The 13,755-nt window shown below is 37.5% G+C and overlaps 1 pseudogene; it reads right to left on the bottom strand.

Moving 5' to 3' along the window:
* Positions 1–933: 933 nt before the first annotated feature.
* On the bottom strand, positions 934–1,081 carry LOC150002632 (U1 spliceosomal RNA; annotated as a pseudogene).
* Positions 1,082–13,755: the final 12,674 nt, after the last annotated feature.

Raw genomic sequence — 13,755 nt, 5'->3', positions numbered from 1 at the left:
CGTTTTTCTTCCACTCTCCACAAAATTCTATGGGATAGACCATTACTGTTGCCATCTTAGAAGTCAGTAAACTAATAGAGTACATTAAATACTTTGGCCAAGATCATTCAGCTAATAAGTGGCAGAGCTAAAATTTAAGCCCAGGATTTTTTTGACTCCAGTTTTACCACTGTTTTGGCCAATAACTGACTCCTTCCTTATATTTTAAAACTATTTTGTAAAACATATAAAGAATATTTAGAACTATGAACAATGGAATGTTCTCCTGGTCTGAATGTTGTCTCAGCCATATTGCTTAATGGCATATGTGAATACCATTATTAATATTACTGTAATCCTTCCCAATGCTGCATCTTTGCTTATGCTGTTATCTCTAAATTTATTGCCCTCCTATGTTCTCCACATCAATCTATATTGGATCCATCTGGCAAAGCCCAGTTTAATTTCTCACCCTCTGTGAAACCATAGCTAGCTACTCAATTGACATTAATCCCTCCCACCTGAATCCTCCCAGCCTAATTACCCTCAGTATTACACAAATTGGCACTAGATTACAGTTTTCCTCTTCAATTCACTAATTGTTTATATTGTTGTTGCTATTCTTTTCTCTCTAACCTGTTTGCAAACCCATTAAAACCAGAGGACCTTCTAGAACCTGACTTAACCTAAAATTTTGATATATTAATATAGGTTGAGAATTTTTTAAAAGGTGAACAAACCCACAAGAGATCAAATAACTCATCCACAATATCATATCCAAAAATGATAGCTCTAAAAGAGCTAATTTTTTAATATAGTTTTCTTCTCAAAAAATGAAATATTTCAGTAGCATTATCATGAGATTTTACAAGATTTTTAATTTTAAATGAATGGAAACATTCTGAAACAATGATCTTAAAATGAAATGTTATGTTTTTTGTTTTGTTTTTGTTTTTGAAGTTCCCCATGACCACAAATTACGCAGTCAGCTTTCCCACATTTGAGGAAATCACAGGGGTCAGCACATCCGTCGTGCAATGGATAAGCCTCACCCTGGGAAAACCTCCTTTATGATCATGGTGTCTTCACTGCCTGTAAGTATGAAATGTTATTGTTTTTTTAAATAAATATTTCAAAATGGTTTGAGCGTCTCATTCTGTGGAGGGAAAAAAATAATCTCCAACATTTTCCACATACCTGCAGTGCGAAGAAGCATCCTGCTGTCTGGACCAGAGTAACCAAGGGAGAACAGCAGGGATGTTTTTTAACTTCAGCTTATCCAGTAGGACCAAGGAGGGAGCTGGCCTCAAAAAGCTGCCCTGGCCACATTGGCTCAACCACAATACACTGAAATTCCCAACAAAGTTAAACAATGCCCAGCATCAGCTTTGCTCTGGCTTCATTCCTTTTGCTTATACATTGGTGTGACTTCTCCTGGCAAAGCTGGGTCATCTGCCAGACCATGACCAATGATTCTATGTGGGGAAATAACTGAACAAGTACCATTATGATGGCCCACAACCTGCTGCCACTCTGTCCCTCTACCCAGGGTAGTGTGTGAGTCTTGACTGCATGGCAGTGATGGTTTCAGGTATATAAGAATAAGCACTGGACACACTAATTCCTGAAGACCCTCCAGGAGCCAAAATGGACAGGAGGCTTTTCAGAATACCACAGGTGTAGGGCATTATGGTGACTAATTTGTAAAAGAGTACATTGGTAGAAAGTCTTGTGACCTATTCACAGAACACTTTTCTAAGTTACTCTTCAGGGCAGCCCAGTGAAAAATTATAAAGTTAGTAAGGTGTTCCTTCCTTTTCCTTCTCCCCACCCCCCAGCATCTTAGGGACATTTCCGATGCCTAAATCCTTATACCCCTCATTATTCTTTATTTCTCTTGTTATCGTTTGTCATGATAAAAAAAAATAATAGCCAATATTGATAGATTGCTTATTATGTACCAAGAACCACTCAAAATACTTTTTAGAGGTTACCACTTTAATCCACACAACTACAACTGAAATTGGTTATTATGTTTGTCTTCACAGAGTCAAATAAACTAGGCTTAACGTGGTTGAGGAATTTGCCCAGAGACACAGATCTACATAAGAGGCAGAGCCAAGATATAAATCCAGGCAGGTCCACCTGAGTCTTTGGCTTCCACGTACCACGTGGGCTCAAACTCACTCACATGGCTATTTCTTTGCCTGGAAGAAAAGTGACTTTAGAAACTGGTCCTCCTCCCAAAGATATTTGCATTAACAACAACAACAAAAAAAATTACACAAATGGTGTCTCATGGAATATCATCCTGGTAGGTAAAACTTTACTCATGTGTAAGACCCATATTCTTCATCAGTTTGTGTCTTATTCTAGGATAGTTTTAACCTCTACTGATCATAAGACTAGAAGTAAAGTGCTCTTCTGAGCTTCCCAGAAGTTCAAGAGACTGAAATAGATTCTTTACCCTCTTTCCTTAATCCCCACATTCAAACCCTGGTTATAAGAGGGCTGCTAGGTATGTATCTCCCCTTCACATACCTATAATAACTCCTCTAATTTATACTAGTTTCTCTAGTTTAAGCCTAATCATTTTTTTCAGGTACCAATTCCAACCCAATTATATTTGTCATACATACCTAACCCACAGCCCATATCGGAGTCTTATACTTGATTAACTCTGTTACACTGTTCTCAATTTAATTTATTTGTCTTCTATTCTGTCAAAACTACAAATTCTACAGTGAATTGGAGAGAAGCAAATTGGGACCAATATTTGGGTTAATTTCACTACAAAGTTAATATGAAACAGAGACCTACATGAGATCATGTATGAACACTGCCTTTAAGTGACTGGCACACGGACAGTGTGAAAAAAATCATTTACCTCTCCCTTATTTTTCCTTAAATAGCACTTTTCTGCAAAAAACAAAAACCTAGTCTTCTGATAAATTCAAATGTATGTAAATATTTAGTGCAGTTACAAATTGTGTTTGTTTTACAATCCTGTTTATAACCAGGAACTGAGTGGGTGGCTAAGGGACTGGTCTTGGGTACATCTCCAGTTCCTTGAAACAAGATGCCCCTTCATTTAAAAAGAGATGCTCCTGGGGTTTTAATTCCCTAAGTAGGCTAGTCTAATTGTGCAAAATCAAGAAGTTTCTGGAATATAGAGAAAGATAATCAAATGTCCTTACTTGGACCACCAACACCTTTGAGATCAAAGCAGCCTTTCTCAATGCAATTTGCTATAGTAAGTCTGATCGGAAGATACCTGGTAAGACAGGATAACTAAGTATCTATCCCAATGGCCAAACTAGCTCTTTTAGGCTCACTAAAATTTCTGAAACAACTAAAATTAATTTTTACATAAATATAAAAGTGATATTTAAAAAAACCCTTATTTGGATATAATACTTATTAATTGTATTAACTTTTTTTCTTTTATTAATGGATATCATTTTATCTCAAACACATGTTCTTGTTTTAATGGCAATGGGCTTATGGCTTGTCTGTGTAAAACAGTCATCAGGAGCCTCTGGCAAGTAGAGGTTCCACATCTAGGTGACTTTACCTGTCCTCACTTTATAATTCATAAACACAAGTCTGACATTCTGGAGTTCTTCCACTGCCACACAGCAGGTGATGGAAGGGTGGGTCTATGGCTGGGGTCTTATGGCACAGAGTTTCTGTTTTTTAAATGGAAATAAGTAAAAGAAGGAAAAATACACTTTTGTGTGAAAATTCTCTCTTGAGTAAGAGCTGTTCAATAATATAACTAAATATCTGAACATTTAAAATATAGTTTAAAGAAACAAGAAATTGGTTATAAAGTGTTATCTTTCTTGCTGATTCCTCAACCATTTTCAGTCACTTTTGCTTTGTGTACATTTTCCTTTTAAATTCAGAAAGAGCTTGGCTGTATCTTCTTAATAACCACATAATTATTTTTTATTTATGATTTTGCAGTGACTGTAGGACTTCAAGATAAGATAGAATTACTAAAACCAGTATGGATTCACTTACAAAAATTATAGCAAACCAAATGCTTTCTAATTCTTAAAAAAAAAAAAAATAGTATTAGACTAGATCATAGGAGGAAACAGAGAAATTCTTTAGGATATATTTCATAGGGCTTGTATTTTTTCCTCATGCTAGATGCTATTGTTTATTTTAATAAGAGATTAAGAATAGAAATGACTATTATTTGTTTGCCAATGTTATTACTTGAGTATCAAGGTCAGATTCAATTGTCTTCATTTATATTTCCTCTTCAAATGAATTCTCAGTCTTAATCAATTGGTTCCTGTGTTTATTCACATCTGCCTTTCCAAATAACACCATTCTCAAAGTACACATGATTATACAGACCTCACATCACATCTTTGATTTTGCCCTACCGGTAACTGTGTTTCTTCCAAAATTTCAGCTGTAAGCCCACTTCGTAAATCCCCATTACACTTATACCACTATATTCAAGCCACCAATTTATCAACACTGTTCTCTAATCCATAACCCATAACATTTTCAGTCCAAAACCCATTCTGTGTTTTCTCTTCCCTCCTTACCCAGCATAGATTCGAGGATCAGTCACTCATTGCCTTACAGACCTTCATTCCATTTGCCTTTCTCTCTCACCTTGAGGGGGAAGCATTGCCCTTACCTACCCCACATGTACACTAAAGCTATGGAATGTGAATTGGGGAAAACCATGGTAATGCAGGTTGACTTCGCTTTACGTTTATAACCATCCATCTCCTGTGGGTTCTCAGAATGTCCCTTCGTCTTTCTTTATTTCTCTACTTCCTCCATTGTAAGGAATTTCCTCTAGAACATTGTCACTATTTATCCTTTCTCCTTAAACTTTTAACATTTTCTCATCTTACTTACCCTGTCGATGATTTCACTTCTCATTTTAGTAGGAAAACAGAAATGAGAACAATATTGCCATCTCCGAAGTCATCAGTATGCCTATAACTCTCTTTGTACCATGTTTTTCTTCTGTTGCAGTGAATAAACTTCTCTTGTTTGTCTCGAAGGTCAAATATTCTCCTTGCATTCTGGATTCCATCCCTTCTAAAGTATTTAAAGGGCTTTGTTTCCAGCACCATCAATGACTCTCTGTAACTGCATGCTGATCAGTTTGTATACTGGTTGTAAGGCCTCTTATTTTAACAACTTCCTTGACCTTACATTCTCTGCATACATGTTTCTCCTCCTCTTTGTAGGAAAACTCATGGAACACAAGTTAGCGTGGAAAGGTTATTTACACTCATTCTTTCCATTTCTTCAATTCCAGTTCTATCTTGAAGCCAATTAAGCTTTCATCCAGTCACTCCAATGACACGGTTCTAGTCTAGTGACCAAACACTTGTTACTAAATCATGAGCCAGTTCTGAAATCTAATATCCTTCTACTCTATAGAAACATTGGCACAGTTAATCCCTACCTCATCCTTAAAATATTTCATTCACTTGGCTTCCAGGACACTTTGTCCTGATTTTTCACATACCCAACTGGCTGCCTTCTCAGTAACCTTGGTTAGTCTGTCCTCATTTTCCCCACCTATAATTAGACTCCTTTTTTCTCAGTAACTACTCCATGCCTTGGAGCATCCATTCAGTCCATAGCTTTGAGCATCATCTGTCCACTAATACCTCAATGTTGATGTCTCTAGCCCAGCCCTTCCTCTTTAACCCTAGGACTCAATGATGAATAAAACTCAAACTCAATACAGTTGAATAGAGAACTCTTAAAGACTCTTTTTACTAATATATATATATATATATATATATATATATATATGTGTGTGTGTGTGTGTGTGTGTGTGTGTGTATTCCCAACTAAATGTTAAAGTCCTTTGAGGGCAGAGACCCTATCTACTTCCCTAGCTCTCTTAGTTCCTTACATGTGTTCTGAACTTGAAAACTAAAGGACAGTGCTTCTAAAACACCAAGGGCTTCTTCCAATTATTTCTGATCCCAGAGTTAGAAACACTCTAATATTATCTGAAATAGCTTTCCATTTATTTGGTTCTGGAGCAAAGCTTATGCACCTGGAGGCCATAAAAATCACTAAAGATGGCAATGCTACAAAAATTATTCTGATAAGGAAAGAAGATTAAGTGAAGTGCAACATTAAATAACAGTATTTGCATGATTCATTAGTACTTCCAGGATATTGAATTCTTATACTTAAAAATATATGGATTTAACATTGGGGATTTTAGAATATAACAACTGAAATTTGTTCTAAGAGGAGGAAAACATCTGTTCTGCATAGCTAATATTTCAGAGTCTCCTTGATATATTAAGTGCATCTTTTCAATCAATCTCCAGGAGGGAGAGGAAGGGAGGTCTAATAACCTAGGGTGAAGGGTCAAAAACAAGGGGAGTGAAGTGGGGGGGAGTTGTCCAGTCACATGGTGAGAGGGATCACCATTGTCTATGTCAGTGTATATGTGCCAAGCAGCAAATTCCCCTGGAGATTATCAAGGAAGACATAACTGAGTAAAGTAATTAATTATCTAGATGTCAGTAAAAAGATTAAGTACATTAGCAGAAGAAAGCAAATCATGTGCAAACTCACTTTCTTTAATACACAAATGCTTGGATCTATTGCTACCATATATTGTCAGGGAGCAGTCATGAAACCCTCCTTTCCATACCCCTCATTTAAATTATTACGGTTTGTGTGATGATGTTTCCCTGGGAAGTCACCTATAAAGCTGTGAATAATAATATCAAAGCTTCTCCTTTTGCAATAGCAGCTACCATCAAAGAAGTACATCTGTCTCCCCTGTGACTTTGGTAACTTTTGGAAGGTAGAGCAGTAAAATACAATGTCAATGAATTCTATCAGCTAGATCCAATCCTCAAAACTCCTTACATTTTTGCTTCAAGAAAGTATATTTTGTGTGTCCCCTCATAACATTTCCAATTGCATATAACTTTCTCTTATACCTTTTAAATATCTTTCAAATCTGTTTTTCTTTATCTGTATTTCTTTTGTTATGGAAATTTCCTTTAAAAATTCAATTTATTCCTAATCAGTGTTTATTCTACTTTCCATGTGGTCATAAGAGTGATCTTTCTAAAATGCAATTGACCAAGCTACTCTCTGCTTAAAGGTTTTGTGAGTCCCTATCACCCACAAAGAAAACGTCCCCAGCTTCTAGGATGGCACTCCAGGTCATCGCATGGCTTGGCTCCAGTCTCTCTGCTCAGCTCCATCTCCTACCACTCTTCCATGAACACCTCGTTCTCTGGTAATATTAGCCCACTTGTCGTATCTTGGCTTTAGCATGTTCTGTCCTGTGCCTTTATGTATGCCATTGCTTCTGCAACGTCTCCTGTATGAAACCTTTTCTGGAAGCCTCAGGCAGAGTTAGATTTTCATATAGAATTTTATACATAGCACTTACCACATTGACGATTTTGTTCTGGAATTATCTGTGTCAACTGGTGGTCGTTGGTGCCAATTCCATGCCAAGAGTAATACCCTTTATGGGATGTGGTGAAGGAGGAGACTGTTCAGTGCAAACAGCTGACTTGTGAAACAGCACAGCTGTGGAACAGCTCAGTGGCGTTACAGCTTAAGTACAAGACCACACAGCTGTGGAACAGCTCAGTGGCATTACAGCTTAAGTACAAGACCACACAGCTGTGGAACAGCTCAGTGGCATTACAGCTTAAGTACAAGACCACACAGCTGTGGAACAGCATGGCTGTGAGGCAACTGGGGCAAGGAGGTGCCTCTCCAGCTAGACAGTTGTGGTTCAAGGTCTGCTCAGGTCTGCTGAGAAAACTCTGCTCCATTCTAGCCCTCTGAGACAGGACAGGTCCGCTCTGGTCTGACCAGATGTCTTCAGCAGTTCTAGTCTGGAAAACATAGTCTTCAGGGAAAAGGAAAAGTATGTTTCCTGAGCCAGAGTGGATCTGACTTATATGGAGAGCAGTCCACATCCATAGCCCCAGATTGGTCTGTTTTCATGCAAATGAGGACTCCAAATCCTCACAATTTTATTGCTCAAAGAAACACTGTCCTGATTGGTTGGATAGGAGCAGATCTGATTGGTGAGTAAAGATGCCAATGAGGCTATAGCTGCACAGCTCCAACTAGATGAGGAAAATCTCAGTTCTTTTTGTTGAAATATGATTCCAGAAACTCCTTTATAAAGATCAGTTCAACTGGCAGGAACACAGCACAGGCAGGCAGTTTAGTAGAAGCAGCAGGAAGTTTAGCGCAGGTTTCTCCCTGAAGTGCAGCTGCGTGAGAGGCTCTTATTTAACAATGGCTGCTAGGCTCCGTTTTCAATTTGAGCTCAATTAGCCACTGGGAGCCCCTCTTGGTAGGCATTTTCTTTCTCAAAGTCAACACCTGGCTCCTCCACTAAACTGCCAACTCTTGAGAGCAACGAAATATCTGGGTCATCTCTGTTTCCCCAACATTTAAAATAGGGAGATGAGGAAGAGTTGAGTAAGGAAAAGAGATAAAAAGGAATAATTTTCTATGTACTCTGTACTTGATTATTTATATATCATTTAATCTTCACAATAACATGATAAAGTTACTATTATTATGCTTGGCTTACAAAATGGGGAAACTGAGTCCTGAAAAGGGCAATAATTTGTGAAATGATTCATTAACAAAACAAATGCTCAAACGTACATAAGTTTGTTTCACTTCAGAGCCTGAAAGTTTTTCATGCAACCACTGTTCTTCCCAATAAGCATTTATTAAATAAGTGAACAAATTAAAAATTGAACTTTTGGAGTCTAAAATCAATTCTGTGTTAGCCCTTCAGTTTTACATATGGAAACTTGACTCTTAGACAAAACGTGATTCTTAAGCAAAATCTTATGTTGCCAGTTCTCTCTGAAATTTATATAGCAAGAATTACTGGTCCTTGTCTGTGGAAATTCCTTTCTCTACTGATCAATTTCTCTTTCCTTAGAACATAAGGCTAATTTTTCTTTAGAACACTGCTAATTTTCAAAGTGAATCTGTATGATTAATACATCTAGATAGAATAAATAGGTTCCATTTTGTAAATTAATGTTCTTTAACTTATAGTTTAGAGAGGTTGCGGTAACATTCTTTATAGGTTTGAGATCATCTTAAAGACAATTTTAATGTCATGAGTCTATTTCTTTAAAGGGCATATTCTGCACTATTTTATTGGAGTTATAAGAATATGTTTCTTTACGATGAAAGCCAAAGCTCACGTTAGAGATACAAACACATTGTTTGGATATCTAAACTTAAATGGAACCATCTGGAAACAGGAAAATGTCAGATGTAATAACATTTAAAATGGATTTTAAAAATTTCAGAATCTGTTAAAATATATAATAATAGCATCTATTATTAGCCTATCATGTCAATATTTTCCTATGTCATGTAAATATTTTTAATTAACACATTTTTTGTCTTGTGTGCCTTCTTGAGATAGGTACCATCTCTACTCTCTATATATCTTGTTAGTCTCCCTCTTAAAGTTTCTCTTCATTCCGTTATCTCTAATTGAGATTCCCAGTTATCCACATATCTCCACTGTTCTTTCTATAGAATAACTGTGTGAAGTTATGAAAGTTCTTTGGTCATCCTAACAAATTTGTTCTTTATGTAATAAAAGAATTGAGATTATTACTATCAAGCAGGGATGAATGTTCATGTGTGGAAAGGAAAATATATCATAGTCCTTTCTTCTACTAGTTTCAGATCAAATTGAAAAAAAAGGCACTAGTCAGGCAAATGAGCAAGTATTCACTTCATATCTGACAAAACTGTATCTGAGAATGTGGCCCAGATGGATGGCCATAATAAGACTCCCTATACTTTCTCTCTTGTCTAGATCTCAAGACAACTCAGCCCAAGGAGAATTTGTGTCTTCTGGTTTGATGCACTTACCGAGGATCACTGCTCCCCACACTGGTGTGTTTACTCATTCATTTATCCGATAAATATTGACTGTGCACTTACTATGTGTCAGGTTCTTGATGCTATCCTTAGTTAGTATAGTAAAACAAACAAAGAAATTCTACTCAGAGTTTTTCACTAAAGGGAAAGAGAAGCTCATAAGGCTATGTTAATCCTTTAGCAAGTCAGATCTGAAAATGGGAAAGAGAATGAGCTGAGATATAGGCTCGTCTCTAAGGCTCATCTATCAGTGGGCCATTCCCTTTCCTCGACCCGGAGGCACAAGTAAAGGATGTGGGGGGAAAGGCCGACATATTTCTCCCATGACAATCTTTCGTAGGGAATATAATTCCCCTTTACAACACGGAAAAAACTATATGATCAGCTTGTGAATTAGAAAGATTTTCCCATTGGCAGAACGAAGAATAAAGTGAAGAAAAACATGTTAGTTTCAATAGCTGTTGTAAAAGACCCTCTTAAAAATCTTTGCGCATGTTGTCTTAATTATAGATGCACAATAATAACATAAAGTGACTTCTATGTACAACTCAGTGTCATTGATAAAGGTTAATGAAGAAAGCATTTCTCCCCGAATTTCCTTTGCATGATCACCTTTCTGGTGGACTAGGTATTTTTTCTAGAATTGCCTGAGAATGTGAACATATTGTTATGGTGACAAGCTGCAATTTTACATTGCAATCACTAGAAAATATGATAGAAATAATAAACAGAATTTACAGTGAGATTATTAGCAATGCTGCTTTTCTTCTCTATTTTATGATTTTCTATTGAAAACTAGAGTAACTGCCAAGGACCTTGCAATTTTACTTAGTCACAATAAATGCTGTTGTTCTTCCTATGATATTATGCTTGTACATCTTAAATTATGAGAGCAGTTTGTAATATCTTCTAAATCATTGGCACAGCTTGTTCTCATATCTCCAAACAGTGCAGAAAAAAATATTTTTATAATACAAAAATACTATTCTTTTCATTTTGTACACACTTTTTCATTAGAACAGAGCAATATACTGTGCATCTGTGGAGTGCTTTGTTTTATCTCTTTTGCAACTTGTTTTGTGATCTCTAGTCTCACAACAAACTTCTAAGAAAGGGAATACGGGCAAAATCACCATTTTACAGATTAGGAAACTGAGGCATACAAAAGTTCAATGTCCTTCCTAATTCTACGTGGGTAGTTACGAGAAAACAAGACCAAAGTTCGGTTTTATGGCCTCTTAGTCCTGTGCACTCTCTTCTATAACATGCTGCCTTCACAACTGTGGTCATTAGTCTGTGGCTGGGATTGCGATGGTGTCATGTCAGTGGGGCCAGAGCAACAAATTGAACGACACAGCTGGGAAAACTTAAAAGCCTACACTGAGCTGGGTCATAAGTAGAGGTTAATACAATGGTGTCATTACAGCCCTTTGCCCTCCTCCCCAAACCACAACACAGTTCAAGAGAATCAAAAAGTTTCCATTGGGGCTTGGCTCAGGTCTGAACGGGCAGCAAGGTCAGGATGGAAATGTGAAATAGACAGGGAGCTGCTGAGCCCAACGCAAAGTTCAAAACTGCTCAGTGAATCCCACAGACGGAACGCCTGCCTTGACCTGCCAATTAAAAGAAGGAGATCATCCTCAGTTAGAGTTTAAATCAAGGGAGCACATTGCTTCTTGGGCTAAACACCTAAAGATTGAATGCAACTTATTTCTAAACCATTTTTTTCCAAAGTAACATATTTGAAATAAGACTATATTACCTTTCCAAATCATTTTTAAAAAATTTTCACAGCAACTAAAAATAACATTCCAATGTCCCATTGAACTTTGCACCCCCTAACCTGTACTATACCTTTAATTTCATAATATATGCAGTTTTCAATTTAACATTTATTTTTAACACCTATATTTTAATGGAACATGAAATATAAAATGAAACTCCAGTTTGCCTTATATGAGCAGGAGGAAAAATCCTAATTACCTGTTTCAAAAGTGTGAAGTGCTTTCTAATTTTCCACCAGCCAGTTTCCTTCGACAGCACTCAGTATTATAACTATTTATGCCAATTGTGCTACTTCATGCATAAAATTACCGCATTATTGTTGGAATAGATGCCAGGGAGATATCGAAGCAGGGTGCAATCACTTCACTTTCTATCAAATTGGCCTCCTGAAAGGTATCATAAATTTTATTAGAAGGCAAGGGGCTAATGGCAGCCAATCAGTGTTAATGCTGATAAAATTGCTGTATTTTACATAATAAAAACCAGATGATATTTTTGTCAGAGGGCCACCTTTTGTTTTATTAAGAATGCCTCATGAAAAGTATATTGTAATCACACAAGGTACTTAGGGAAGCTGACTGCCTTCCCCTGGACTGGGGGTGACATCTCTCTCGGGGTGCCCCGGCAGCAGCTGGCGAGGCAGCCCCTGCTCTCTGCTGCCTGATTAATGGCAGTGGAAAATGAAGCCACACAAAACACATCCCCCACACTGTGGGTACTGTAATTCAACTGCATGCAACTTTATTCTCTCAGGGGCTACTCTTTGGGAAACAAATATTAATGTTCCGCTGCTCCTAGGTTCTTTATTGTGCTATAAAAAATTTGTTTTCGATTAACCTGCCAATTGAATCTAGAGAGCTGGATGGTTTTTAAGTCTCCCTCGCTTCTTCCTGTGGCACCACCGTAAAGAGTGGCAGATTCTGATGATTCTGGAAAAGGAAAAAAGTTGGGGCAGAGTTCTGGCCCCTTGGAACAGTGCTGAGTTGTGCTTTTACCAAAAGTAACGATGATTTCCATGAGCTGAAGGCTAAAATGTGTGACCGTGGGCAAATCAGTTAGCCACTCCAAGGTCTTCGTGTCCTTATCTCTAAAATGAGAGGATAAGATGTGACGGTTTCTATTGCACCTTCCAGCTCCTGGAGTCTAATATTCCAACTACGCAACAGACACACATGTGAGCATGTGCACACACACACTCACATACACACACATCTCTGGAAAAGCAAACTTCCCTTCTTCCGTTGGCCTCTGTTAGCCCCTCGTCACTCGGACTGGCATCTGAGGGAATGACTATTGCCGCCAGAACTGAGGAAGTCTGGGCTGCGTGATCTGGCCTTCCCTGCTCCTCTATTCCTAGAGGAAAATCCCAGGACAATGCTTTCTTCAGCATCTAGCAAGAGTAAAAATAAATCAAATAATCATTCAAATTCTCCCTCAGATATCCAGAAACAGCCCTAATTTCTAACAACTAGATAAAAAAGTAAGGTGCAATAAAACCTGTTTTGTCCTGTTGAATCCAACCAGGTATAAATCATTCAATGAGAGGGACCCATTTTCTACTTCTGGGTACTCACTGCTCATCACTAAGTGGTCATTCAGATGTTCCTCTGGGACCCACTGGTTAATGCTAAGTGATAGCTAGAACATGGAGAAACCATCAGTTGACTTACATGATGGAGCGTACCATGCAAGTTGCGTTTGCTAGAAGAAGTGCCTTCTTCAAAAGGAGAAGACACATTAGATACTAATCAGACATGTGTTTGCAACTATACTTCCAATTTCTATTCCCATTTGATTATCATTATGAATCCAGTTCAAAAATTAGTTGCTTTTTTGGAGGGGTGGGTGGGGAGGCTTCCCTTTAGTCTGGTATGATATTTCCCCATAGAATCACAGGCTGCTTTGTTTTGTGTTCTCTCCTACTTGCTGGAGCTAGTAAATTATAACTTCAGTACAAGAATTCCTAGAAGATTGGAGGTGTGTATTAACAAAAGGCACACATTATAAATGTTTATATAAATCAAATCATATACATTATATACAGTAACACATTACTAATGACTATAACAT

This window comes from Furipterus horrens, unplaced genomic scaffold, assembly GCF_987537825.1.
Source record: "Furipterus horrens unplaced genomic scaffold, mFurHor1.1.pri manual_scaffold_8, whole genome shotgun sequence".
Classification (NCBI taxonomy): Eukaryota; Metazoa; Chordata; class Mammalia; order Chiroptera; family Furipteridae; genus Furipterus; species Furipterus horrens.
The sequence above is the reverse complement of the archived record's forward strand: the minus strand, read 5'-3'. Positions and strand labels throughout refer to the sequence as shown.